Raw genomic sequence first — 14020 nt, forward strand, 5'->3', positions numbered from 1 at the left:
AGTCTGGGGGTCTATTGGCTGAGTTGAGGGAGACCCCGAGGGATTAGTCCTCCTAAATTTGTTTTTGTGTTGGGACTGCTTTAGACCCCAAGGAAAGAACTTTCCTGAGGAAGCTTTTGGGTGGCTGTGGGGCATGAGGGTAACAAAGAGTCTCCGTCAACACCTGGATTGGTTCTAAGGTGGTAAAATGGGATAGAAACAGTCCAAGAATTTGTATCAGAATGTTTACTAGAGAATTCAATACTGAGATGAACTTCCCAGATATAAAAGGGAAAAAAAACTGGGAGGATGTTCCCAGGACTATTTGGGTATATCAGACTTAAGTCTTTATGTAAAAGGTGAAAATAGAGTTCTGCGTATGTCTATGTGTATGTCTGGTTTGTTCTGTGTTCTGTGTTAAAAGTTAGCAAGCTTGTAGAGATAAGAATTCAGCCTCTGTATTACAGACTTAGAAAAATATCAGGCTGAATTGTTGGAATTGGAATTCATTCAGAGTAGTAATTCTTTCAGAGGCTTAGAATGTATTGGTCTTAGATCATGGTAAAGTAATTTGGGAACTAATTTGGGGCTTTTCAAGATTAGAATAGTGCAAGGAAAGAAGAGGAAAAATAAAAACATAGATTGAAAGTTTGGAAAGTTTTGAGAAAATAGAAGATTAGTGTGCTCTCACTCTTGTAAGCAAGAAGCCTGTTATCAGAACTCAAATTTGTGGAATCCTGCCACAGAAAAAAATCTCAAGGTAAAGCAATAATTGGTGCTTAACTCTTTCCTTGCTTATTAAAGAAAAGAAGTTTGAATGGAATATGTAGGTAGATTTTAGGAAATTTCACAAACTAAAGTACTGATTAATTTTAAAATAACTTTAAATTGGTATGTGTGTTAATATTGGAGACTTAAGATTGGAAATAAGAAATTGCAGATATTGGAAGGGAGGAATAAAAATAGAGTAAGAGAGGTAAATATCTGAACACGGAGGCCCTCTGACCTATTGGAAAACTAGGCATACTTCTAAAAAGAAAAGAAAAGAAAAATTATTCCAGGATAAGAAAAAAAAATCATTGTTAGCAAATTTATTTTCATGGAATTAGAGAACATAAAGTTTAAAAGGCTAAACTTGGTAATTGTCTGCAACATTTAATTAAGAGTTTTGGGAACTTACTATATTTTAAAGAGGTACTATAATTTTGAAATCAAGGGAAATAATTTTATTGTTGCCTTACACATGTTAGATTTATTTTGAATGTAAAATCTTAAGAATTGTTTGAATATTGTGGCCTTTACAACTGAAGAGAAAAACTTTTTTTTTTTTGCTTTATTGCTTGGTTGGACTTCAAATTAAAATATAGGTCATTAAACAAAATGCCAGTAGTTTGACTTAGGGGAGGTCATGTTTGTATCTCCCCATTTAAATGGTATGTTGCTTACTAGAAGTATTGGGTAATTTGTAAACTAAATTTGGTTCAAAATTAATTGTGAATCTTTTTAAAAAATTTTTAAAAAGGTGATTTATAGAAAAGGGAAAACAAAGATTGATTTACAAAAGCAATTAATAGTTTAAATGGGGCATCTAGTCAGAAGAGTTATTGGTTTGGGAGTGTTTACAGTATATTGGAGAAGATTTGAGCAAGTAGGCATTGGGAGGAGAAAGAGAGAGATGGGACAGGACAATGAAGGTGATTTAAGAAGGATTGATTAGTAGGAGCAAATGATTTTAAGAAGAAACCAGTGGGAATAAGAAGGAACTGATTGGAAAGGGTAGTCACAGACAGTCGGTTGTGAGACGGGATGTGTTTTTGCAGAGGGGCAGGGAGGCGAGCAGCAGTGGAAAGCTGCAGCCGCTTTCGGCTGAACAAAGCAAACGGATTTAAAGGGACAGGCTGCTCTTACACGATGTTAATTGATTGAACATTTGTTTCTTTAACTACATAATGGTTTTCTTGTTTAAAGAATATGATCAGAAATGTGATATATAGTTTGAAAGACTTATTTCAAAAAAGGTTTAATTGATGTTTTCAAGAACTTTTCAGATTCTTTTATGTGAAAATAGGAAGTTTTAATTAATTGTACTGATGCCAATTATCTGAAAGGGACTTCAAGAATAGTAGTTTTTGCCTTTGTCTTTTTGAAAATGTTTTTGTTATGAACAATACATAGTTTAGGATTTTTCTGTGTATTGGGTATTTTAAAAGCAAAATGATTGGTATAATATTCAACTTATTCAAGATTCAACATCTACTTGGATATGTAAGAATTGTGTGAATTTTCTGGGATAAATTTACTGTTATCAATATAAGGTCATGGTAAATAACTGTTTGGTATTTATCTGAAACTTGGGAGATAAAATCTCGTGGGTTTATAGTTAGTACTACTCGGGAGTTTTAAAGCTCCACTCTCTGATGTGCTGAAGGTTGAGTTTTAACTGCTTATGTTATGTTATAGTTATGTTCTTGCATTTTTTTTTCCTGTGACTGATTTCTGTAATCAGAGCAATGGTCAATAGAAATTGTTAATGCAATTCAATTATGTCATACCTTGTTGTTTCCAATCTGATTATATGTAATCATTATATCCTAAATGCTTAGGCAAATAAGTATTTAGCCTGGTCATCTGTCTGTTACTGGATATTTGTGTTTTGTTTTTAAAAGGTTTCTAAATGATAAGAGGACAATTAACAATGGTCTGTGAAATCTAACTGCTGTTTTATTTATTGGGAATATAGCTGACAGCTGTTTGCTTGTCTTGTGAAGCAAACTCAACTGCTGGCTCTTCACATTTGGCAGCAGTCTGGTGAATCAAGTCTTTCTCTCTCAGACTGTTCTACTCTTGTTAGATTTGGTTTTTTTGTTGTTCTAGATTTTGGTCAAATTACAGTTTATTGAACCTCTTTTGAGACATCTGAAGCTTAGATTGACACCACACCCACACCCCTGCATGAATTGAGAGCCTTCACCCATTTGTCAGCCTGAAGCAACTTAGATTGAGACAAATGCTCCTACTCCTGATGTAATTTGGACTGATATGGGGGAAGTGGGAAAGTGGTTGATGAATTATTGTTAAAATTACAACTTAATTACCGTGTGTTTAAGATTTGGGATGGAAATTGTTAAATCGTGTAACTATTGCTGTTACAGATATATAGGAACTTTATATGTGGAATGGTTATTTGATGCGTTAGCTTTGAAATCCCTTATTCTGTTGGGATTGTTCTGGCAGCCTATTCTCTAATTGCCTGTTTTTAGGAAATCTCCAAGATATAGATACCTGTCTTGGAATTGGCAGTCTCCAGCTCTGTAACCCCAGTTTCTTAATTGGTATCTCAGCATTCTCAAAGGACGTTTCAGGCCTCTAAGAGTTCAGTTTGCCTGCCTTCATGGTCTAACTGTGCATACTCTGATAGCTGTGCTCAGAAATCTGTACTCTAGTAGCAGCCCTGTCTGTTCCTCTGGGTGGGGACAAGTGGAGCTACTCCAAGCCTCACTCTTCTCCCCTGGAGGTGGTGCTCCTCCTAGCATGGACAACATGAATGTCTTGAGCACTGCTACTCCTTATATAAGCAGAAGCTGAGTTAAGTGCACAAATGACTGAAGGCCACTTAACAGTGAGCTGTCTATCTCAAACTGGATTCTCTGGCTGAGATGAGGGCCTTTGTACTGTTGATAATTTTGGGGTTGTCAGAAAGAGACTTGCCTTTGCCATAAATCCTTGCATTTTATAGTTTAATTTTGATTTATTTGCTTCATATTGGGTTGGTCAAAATTATGGTGCTGAGACCTCCCAGGTATCTATAGGAGGTAATTCAATAATTCAAATATTCAGAAGGAGCGTATGTAATTTTATGCCTCAGTTTCCCTAGATTTTCATCTTTGTTAATTTATCTTTGTATTTTTCTGTCTGCCAAATACCAATCTGTTCTGTGATAACTGTTTCCAAGACAGTTGGTGGAAGCAATTTTTATTGCTTATTGCAATCAGTGGTATTATCCTGTTGCCATTATGTCTACCCTGTATAATTACATTAGTAACCAGAATAATTCAATGGTCCCTATCAAAATATTGCATATAGAAGATGCTATTAAAATGACGATTCTTCAGAGAAAAGGTTGGAATGTATTAAAGAGATATGATTTTGATGGTGAACTTGATAAACAATGTATAGATATGTTAACTGATTTTGAACAATGTGTAAGTTCTTCATAGAAATATGATAAAAATGATTTATATATTACAAGGGGGGGCCCATATTTACTTGAGCCTTGCCCAGCTATAAACATATTTACTTAACCTGAGCTGATGACATTTATCAATATTTGATATTTATCAATATTTAGTGTATTAGCTTGACCACTGTTTGCTTAATTATCTGAAGTCTGAAGGCCTTATTTTCTGTTTCCTAGAAATCAGGTAATCCATTCCAATCTCTCCAGATAGCAACAACCAATTAGAAGTCTTCCCTCCCCTTCTTAATGCTATTACTTGTGGTATAATTTCTTATATGAAAGCTGTTTATCTTTATTACTTTAGCCCTTCTACTACTTCTTTCCCTTATCTCGTAATGGGATGGTTCATCCTCCAGAAGTTTAATAACTAACCTTTCTGTTTTCTATTTTGAGTGATCTCTAAATAGTAATTTTGGGTAAGAGTGTTCTACATCCCACATACCACCCTGGGGGCTCAGCTGAGCATTTGCTGGAGACCAGTGGTGAGATTGACTGCTCTGAGAGGAGGCAGTCCAACTCAAATCTTCAGAGCAAAAAGGGGAAAAAAAGTGCACTTGGGTATATCTGTTGTATGTGGGAAAGTGAGGAAGGGATAGTCTCTTCCATGTGATTTTTGTTTGTATGTGTCTTTGTGCAGAATATCTTTGTCATGTTTGTTCTGTGAGCTAGAATTTGTTAGAAAAAAAAAAAAGAGAAAAAGATCGCATGACTTTCCTGTAGGCTCCAACTCTGGCCAAAGTTGGAGGTTTAGGAAAGTCCATCAAGAATAATGGCTAGGACCCAAAGAAAGAACACTGGGAAATGAATATAAACTGCTTGCATTTTTGTTTTTCTTCCCAGGTTATTTATACCTTCTGAATTCAATTCTCTCTGTGCAACAAGAAAACTGTTCAGTTCTGCACACATATATTGTATCTAGGATATACTGTAACCTATTCAACATGTAAAGGACTGCTTGCCATCTGGGGGAGGGGGTGGAAGGAGGGAGGGAGGGGAAAAATCGGAACAGAAGTGAATGCAAGGGATAATGCTGTAAAAAATTAACTTGGCATGGGTTCTATCAATAAAAAAGTTATTTAAAAAAAAAAAAGAATAATGGCTAGGAAATTTGACAATTGGTCATTTCAAAATTCCAAAACAATTCAATTAAACTGGGGAGGATCATGCAGAGGGTGAAGATGGTAGTTTCTTTCTTTTCCTTCCTCTTTCCCTGACTGCAGCAGGGCCACATGGGGCCAGAGAGAGATAAAGAAACTATGCTGTTTAGTGAAATTCATTATTTGAAATATGATAGCAAAAATAGTTTTATATTATTGGGAATTGAAAACTGTATTTGATTGCATTTTAAAGTTAAAATATAGGTTATTAAAACAAAATGTCAGTAGCTTACCTTAGGGGAAGTTGTGTTTGTATTTCCCTACTTAGATGGTATGTTGCTTTCTAGAAGTATTGGGTAATTTGTAAATTATGAGTTATGCCTTAAAAATTTGCCAGCTCTGTTGGGTATATATATAAGTTTTATGAAATTTGGCTCAAAGTTATTTGTGAATCTTGAAGTTTAAAGTTTTAAAAAAGTGATTTAAAGAGAAGGGACAAAAAAAGATTAATAGTTTAAATGGAGCATTTAGTTAGAAGAGGTATTGGTTGGTCAAAGGATATGAACAGACAATTCTCAGATGAAGAAATTGAAACTATTTCTAATCATATGAAAATATGCTCCAAGTCATTATTAATCAGAGAAATGCAAATTAAAACAACTCTGAGATACCACTACACACCTGTCAGATTGGCTAGAATGACAGGGAAAGATAATGCGGAATGTTGGAGGAGATATGGGAAAACAGGAACACTGATACATTATTGGTGGAATTGTGAATACATCCAGCCATTCTGGAGAGCTATTTGGAACTATGCTCAAAAAGTTATCAAACTGTGCATACGCTTTGATCCACCAGCGTTTCTACTGGGCTTATACCCCAAAGAGATACTAAAGAAAGGAAAGGGACCTGTATATGCCAAAATGTTTGTGGCAGCTCTGTTTGTAGTGGCTAGGAGCTGGAAAATGAATGGATGCCCATCAATTGGAGAATGGTTGAGTAAATCGTGGTATATGAACATTATGGAATATTATTGTTCTGTAAGGAATGACCAGCAGGATGAATACAGAGAGGACTGGCGAGACTTACATGAACTGATGCTAAGTGAAATGAACAGAACCAGGAGATCATTATATACCTCAACAATGATACTGTTTGAGGATGTATTCTGATGGAAGTGGATCTCTTCGATAAAGAGTGCTAATTCAGTTTCAATTGATCAAGGATGGACAGAAGCAGCTACACCCAAAGAAAGAACACTGGGAAATGAACATAAACTGCTTGCATTTTTGTCTTTCTTCCCAGGTTATTTTTACTTTTTGAACCCAATTCTTCTTGTGCAACAAGAGAACTGTTTGGTTCTGCACACATATATTGTATGTAGGATACACTATGACATATTTAACTTGTATAGGACTGCTTGCCATCTGGGGGAGGGGGTGAAGGGAAGGAGGGGAAAAGTCGGAACAGAAGTGAGTGCAAGGGATAATGTTGTTAAAAAAAATACCCAGGCATGGGTTCTGTCAATAAAAAGTTATAAAAAATAATAATAAAAATAAAGATTAAAAAAAAAAAGAAGGGTTATTGGTTTGGGAATGTTTAAAGTATGTTGGAGAAGGTTTGAGCAAGTAGGCCCTGGGAGGAGAGAGACAGAGATGGGACAGGAAGAAATGGTGTGAGAGAAGGAGGAAGAGAGAGGAAAATGGCTTGTCAGAAATGGGGGACAAAAAGGCGCAAACCCCTAGTCAATTTCCCATTTGCCATGGGAAAGAAGATACTCCATGAGGTTGGGGCCTGTCTTTAGCTGGCAGATTGGATCCTGGGGGAATTGGCACCCTAAAAATATTAGCTGTGAGAAGCTGGAGTTGGGAAGCATGATGGAGTGAGGGAAGGGTGACCATATAGAAAGGGGCCTTGTCAGGTAACAATCTAAATCTCCTCTCCCCATTAAGTATGGTGGCTTTTTAACAAACTGCAGCTCCTTGTTGGTTCAAACATTAATTGTTTCTACTGTTTAAATGAATAGCCTACATTTACATGGTGTTAATAATTGAATGTTTTATTTTTATTTTTCAAGTCTATAGCTGCTCTAAGCAATTTGTTGGAACTGTAAGTTTTCTGAAAGCAATTTATTTCTAGTAAGATATCCCATCTGTCTTCAAAAAATTATTTAATGTTTAAGTGCATAATAGTCTTCTTGTTTAAGGAATATGATTTTTAAAAAAACCTAGAGCAGAATTTTAAACTGATTTGATAAGTTGATAGGGTTCTTTCTTTTTTCTTCTTCTTTTTTTTTTTTTTTTCAGTTGTAACTTTTATTGACAGAACATATGCCTGGGTAATTTTTTTTACAACATTATCCCTTGCACTCACTTCTGTTCCAAGTTTTCCCTTCCCTCCCTCCACCTCCTTCCCTAGATGGCAAGCAGTCTTATACATGTTAAATATGTTATAGTATATCTTAGATACAATATATGTGTACAGAACTGAAAAGTTCTCTTGTTGCACAGGAAGAATTGGATTCAGAAGGTAAAAATAACCTGGTAAGAAAAACAAAAATGCAAACAGTTTACACTCATTTCCCACTGTTCTTTCTTTGGGTGTACCTGCTTTTGTCCATCAACTGGAACTGAATTAGATTTTCTCTTTGTCGAAGAAATCCACCATCAGAATACATCCTCATATAGTATCATTGTTGAAGTATATAAATCTCCTTGTTCTGCTCATTTCACACAGCATCAGTTCATAAAAGTCTCTCCAAGCCTCTCTGTATTCATCCTGCTGGTCATTTCTTACAGAACAATAATATTCCATAACGTTCATATTCCACAATTTACTCAACCATTCTCCAATTGATGGGCATCCATTCATTTTCCAGTTTCTAGCCACTACAAACAGGGCTGCCACAAACATTTTGGCACATACAGGTCCCTTTCCCTTCTTTAGTATCTCTTTGGGGTATAAGCCCAGTAGTAGCACTGCTGGATCAAAGGGTATGCACAGTGTGATAACTTTTTGGGCATAATTCCAGATTGCTCTCCTGAATGGTTAGATTTGTTCACAACTTCACCAACAATGCATCAGTGTTCCAGTTTTCCCACATCCCCTCCAACATTTATCATTATTTTTTCCTGTCATCTTAGTCAATCTGACAGGTGTGTAGTGGTATCTCAGAGTTGTTTTAATTTGCATTTGAGAGGGTTATTTCCAAAAGTTTAATTTTTTAAAGAAGAGAGTATTAATGTTAAATCTAAAAGTTTCTTTTATGTGGAAATAGGATGGACAATATACAACTTAGAATTTCTATGTATTGGGTATTTTAAAAGCATAATGATCTGTGTAATGTTGAACTTAGAACCATCTACTTAGATATGAAAGATAAGCTGTATAAACTATGAACTTTCTTGGATGAATTTCTTATTTTGATCCTTGAGAGCTAGATTCATCTGAAGCTTTGATTAATGTTAATTGCTGTAGAAGATATTCTGAATAGATCATCAGAATATGCCACAAGCTACTCAGAAGAAGCTGCTATATACCCCACATTCAGGCACCATATCTTGTGTCCTGTTTTCTAGACACCCCACACTGGGGTGATTAAAATATACCTTCCTAGTGGAGAAGTGATGAGGTGGGACTCTTGAGGATGGTGGGAAAATAGAGTCTGTTTATTTCCAGGGCTTTCCCCTTTTTATAATGTAATAAAAATAACTCTGAGCACGTAGGACCACATAAACAACTTGCTATTGTAATTTGCCACCTGCTATCACTCTTCCACCTGCTATCACTCTGCTTCAATCTCAACACAGGTTGTCACTGCCCCCTGACTTCTCAGGAAGGGTGAGAGCCCTTAGGGGAGATGGGGAGTGCCCCACTGATTATGACTCTTTACATCTCGCCCTTTCTTTTGTTTTAACTAAAGCAGATATATATCAGTGTTTACATCCATTACCATAGGAGGAATCACAAGGCAAATTGTAATATCATATAAGCAAATAGTAATTAACAAACAATATGAATAAACAAAATACTATAAAAATTTCTATGAGTCCCAAAAGAAAGGTGTAAAAAATAACTATCGATTCACAACAAAACATATGACTACGTCAGCACCCAAGAAATAGTCCAAAAGCAATCTATTGTCCATCACTTCATGTGTCAGGGAATCCAATGATTCCTGCAGGTTTTAAAGTCCTGCCATCAGTCTTATGTCTCAGGGAATCCAAGGATTCCTATAGGTTTTTGAAGTCCTGCATCAGTCTTATTGATAATTATTTCTGATGTTCATGAGTACACAAAGGGTTAATTGCCAAGCTCTTTCAGTGGTGGGCACAGTCAGCAACGGAATCACCCAATGCCTCCTGGGTCCTCTCCTTTGCCCTGAGGCTCCTCTCCCTTTCTCTCTTTCTCTCTCTCTCTCTCTCTCTCTCTCTCTCTCTCTCTCTCTCTCTCTCTGATGGACAAGGCAGATACAGCTTGTTGGCACCCATCAGGTTCCTTCTCCATCTGTAGAGATACAGGCAAACCCTCTCCCCCAAGAAGTTAACCTATCTGGTCCTCTCCATTCACCTCTTTCTGTATCTCTCCACATCACCTGGTGATTATCTAAAGATAGGGAAGCTGCTCATATCGAACACAGCTCTTCCAGCGGGTTATGAAACCTGTCTGCCAGAGCCAGTGCATCTCCTTCAAAAATCAAAATTTTAATACATAAAGTTAAATTTATAAGTTTAAAGAACTAATTTCTCTAAATAATTATTTGTAGCTCCCCCTCCCTTTTATTTTTGGAGGAGCGTCTTGATCCTGGATTCTGTTTTTGGCTGTCAAAATCTGGATAGGTATCACCAAATTGTTTATAAGAGGTGTATCAGTAGGTCTGAACTTTTTCCACTGATTAAACAACACTGTTCTACCTACACCAGTGTACCAATTTTCCATTGAATGGGAACAGGAGAGTTCTGGTAGGCCTTCTACAGCAGCTCTGCCTAAAAAGCCAAAGTACTTAATTGTTTCCTGTTGTAAGATGTCTCTTCTCCAAAGATTGATGGGAAAACTGGAAGGCAGTCTGGAATAAATTGGGCAAAGACCACATGGAATTGTGAAAAATGAAATGAGCAGAACCAAGAGAACATTGGATATGACAATATTTTTCTAAGAATAACTGAATGATTAAGCTAGTCTAAGTATAATCAAAATTCAAACCAAATACAAAGGACCTGGGAAGGATAATACAATTTACCTCCAGAGAAAGAACTGGTAAATAGAAGTATACATAATATAGTTTTACATAGACATGTATACACTTATACATGTATGTGTATGCATGTGTGTGTATATGTGAAATGATGAACTTCTCTAGTGTTTTGGTAGGGAGAGAGGGAGGTTAAAAGTTTAGAACTTAAAATGTAAGAATAAAATGAATAACATTAAATTAAAAAAAAAAGTATCTTGAATCTAAAAATAGTTCCCATTGCAGTAGTGAATATTTAAGGGGGCAGATAAATATATATAATTTATTCATGTATATATGTATTTAATATGCAATATGCTAAATTTGGTGCTAGTGTTAAATTTAAAGGATATAAAGAAATGCAGAAGTCAGTTATAAAAGAGAGAGAGGGAGACATTACTAGATTTATTTATGGCAAATAGATATGACAGATATACATACAAACACTTATCTATATATGTGCACACATATAACAAATGTTATATATATTTTTATATATTACATATGTTATATATTTACATATCATATACAATATATTCACACACAACATATGTAAAATACACGTGTATGTGCATATGCACACTTCTATTCTGATATTCCCTCTCTGATGACCACAGAGCAAACCCCAATCTTCTATTCCTCTTCAGGCAGAATCAGTCTCCCTTGGATTGAGGTAGTGAGATTTCAAGATATTATGTGAGTTCATTTAGAAAGTCTCATATATGGAGGGGTGTTCTGATAAATGTTTAACAATTGTTTCCCTGAAAAAGTTAGTGTATATGACACATTAAAAAATTTAATCTGGATTAATATTTTCTCCATCATTTTAATTGTCTTCAGACTATACAATCAATTAAATAATACGGCCTTATAAGTTACCGTATATACTCGAGTATAAGCTGAGTTTTTCTGCCCAGTTTTTGGGCAGAAAATCCCTTCCTCGGCTTATACTCGAGTCACTAGATAAAACATGTGTAAATATCCCTTTGAATGCCACCCTGCTGTGTAGTATACAGCGCGATTTTTGGGTTAAAATTAGGGGCCTCAGCTTATATTCAGGTCGGCTTATACTCGAGTATATACAATATTTGCCAAATTTTGAAGTCTAAAGTTCACATTGAAAATTTAGTGATTGGCTTTTATGATCTTGTATTAGATCACTCCAATATATGTTTAAGGCTGAATTTGAATTCAAATCTTTCCCCTCCAAACTCTATGCCCTATCTATTGTTTCATTTCTATAGTTATACTATGTCTTTTGTTATTGCTTTTATAAAAATGAATATTTTACTTTGTCATGGACTTTTCCTGCATGTATTGAGATAATTAGGCGGTTGGAGTGTTTTTATTTTTCATGCTGTTCCCACAGAGAGGACAGGATTAGGAGGGCTCTGACACCTGGAGTCACTGTGCTATCAGACTCTTCTTCCCTTGACAGTATTTCTTGTAATACATAAACTTAATAAATAATTGTTAAATTGACAGTCCTGTTGTTATATCAAAGTTGTCCTATTTGTATTCCCTCACCCCTGAAACTTTCTCTTTTTTTTTTTCTTGTGTGTGTGTGTTCATATATTTCAATACTATCATTACTCCCTACTTCATTCTGTCCCCATGATTAAAGAAAAATTTTCCTTTTTTTAAAGCCCTGTCAAGCAAAACAAATTACATATCAACCATATCTAAAAAACTGTCTTGTTCGGCCTTTCACCATGTCTATTCCTCATCAGAAGATACAAAGCATATTAAGTTTTTGGTCCTCTAGAGTCCTGCTTGGTAATTTCAATGAGCAGAGTTCATAAGTATTTCAAAATTGTTTTTCTTTGCAATCTCTAGTCACTGATTATTCATCTTATTTCAGTCTTTTTATGTTTCTCTAAATTGATCTCTTTTTCTTTCTCATGGCATAATTATATTTCATTATATTCTTTTTATTATAAGTTGTTCAGCTATCTCACAATTAATTGTGCCAAAAAATGTGAAAATAATTCCTTATTTTCCAACTCTGCTAATTTAAGGTGCTGCTGTGAATATTTTTGAACATATCAATGTGTTTCCTTTGTATATGATATTTTGAAGGTATAAGTCTAGTAGAGCCATTACTAAGTTAAAGGTTTGTTATAGTTTGGCAAATTTTTGGTTTAATAACATTAAAACATCATAAATTATTATTTATATATGATTGTTTTTGTTATTGTTCTAAATTGCTTTCTAGAAAGATTGCATCATTTCATAGTTTCACCCACAATGTATTAGTAGTTGTATCCTCAAAGCTTGTCATTAGAATAGAATGAGAAGAAAAAATTTCTGGATATAGCATTAATCATTTCCTGAAACAATTGTTATTTTTCTTTTTTGTTGACTTTGTCTGCCTGAAGAGTGACCTAAGCATTTTATTAAGTGTCCAGATTGATTTCCTCTCTAATACTGTAATCCTGGAATTCCAAAGGTTCTTCTTCAAATCATTGTTGTTACATGGGAAAGTCATAAGGAGAAAGTGAAAGACTAAACATCTATAATGTCTAGTATTGTTGTAAACATCTCCCTTTTCCTTAGTTTGATTTGCATAAAAATTGATGTTTTTAGCCCTTTGGTAAACTTCATCTTACATTTTCCACTGGGCCTGTTAAATTCATAAGGAGCCAAGATGTGATGGTGGGCTTTCCCTGAAAAAACTTTATGGTAAGAAAGAAGGTAATGGATGAAATGCTTAAAGTTGACGTGAGAAACTTCTTTTATTATAAATTTGTACTTGTTTTTTCTAAACATCTTTCTAAAGATTTATCCAGAAAGAATATAAGTACTTGAACTTAAAAATCACAACTCTTTTTGCCTCAGGCTTTTCATTTGTAAAATGGTGAGATTAGACTACATAATCTTCAGCTTCAGCCTCAATATTCTGTGATTCTGTAATTTTGTGACTAAATATGCATTTTTCAATTTGCCAAGTGGGGAAAGTGGCTACTGTAGTGACATCTAGTGGCTCTTCTGAGGTATCATTTATTTTTTACTGAGTTTGAACTTTGCAGGTAATTTAACCATGATGTTTTAATGATTAAGATTTATTATTGAATGGAAAATACACAGTATCATAGAGTTATAGCTAGAAAGAACCATGGAGATCCTTGGTTTACTTTCAAACCTCTTATTTTGCAGATGAAGAAATTTGTAAATTAGGCATAAACCAGGAAGAAGTATGCTTATAAAAGGTATTTGTCATTGCAATGAAGGATATCAAAATGAAAGATTCTTTCCAGAATGTGAAGTCCTCCTGTTTCCAAATGACATTGTGATGATTGCATCAAGTTCCTGAATATGTCACAAATCTCCTGGGAGCATTTACTGAAAAGAATTAAACCTAACTAAACACATAAGAAAAATTAGATGGATAAATACTGCCTTAATGGATAAGGATTCCAAGACTACGTTGTTGCATAAACAATCTATGGAGCTGATCCATGAGCGTATGTGTCTTGT

This window comes from Antechinus flavipes, chromosome 5, assembly GCF_016432865.1.
Source record: "Antechinus flavipes isolate AdamAnt ecotype Samford, QLD, Australia chromosome 5, AdamAnt_v2, whole genome shotgun sequence".
Taxonomy (NCBI): Eukaryota; Metazoa; Chordata; class Mammalia; order Dasyuromorphia; family Dasyuridae; genus Antechinus; species Antechinus flavipes.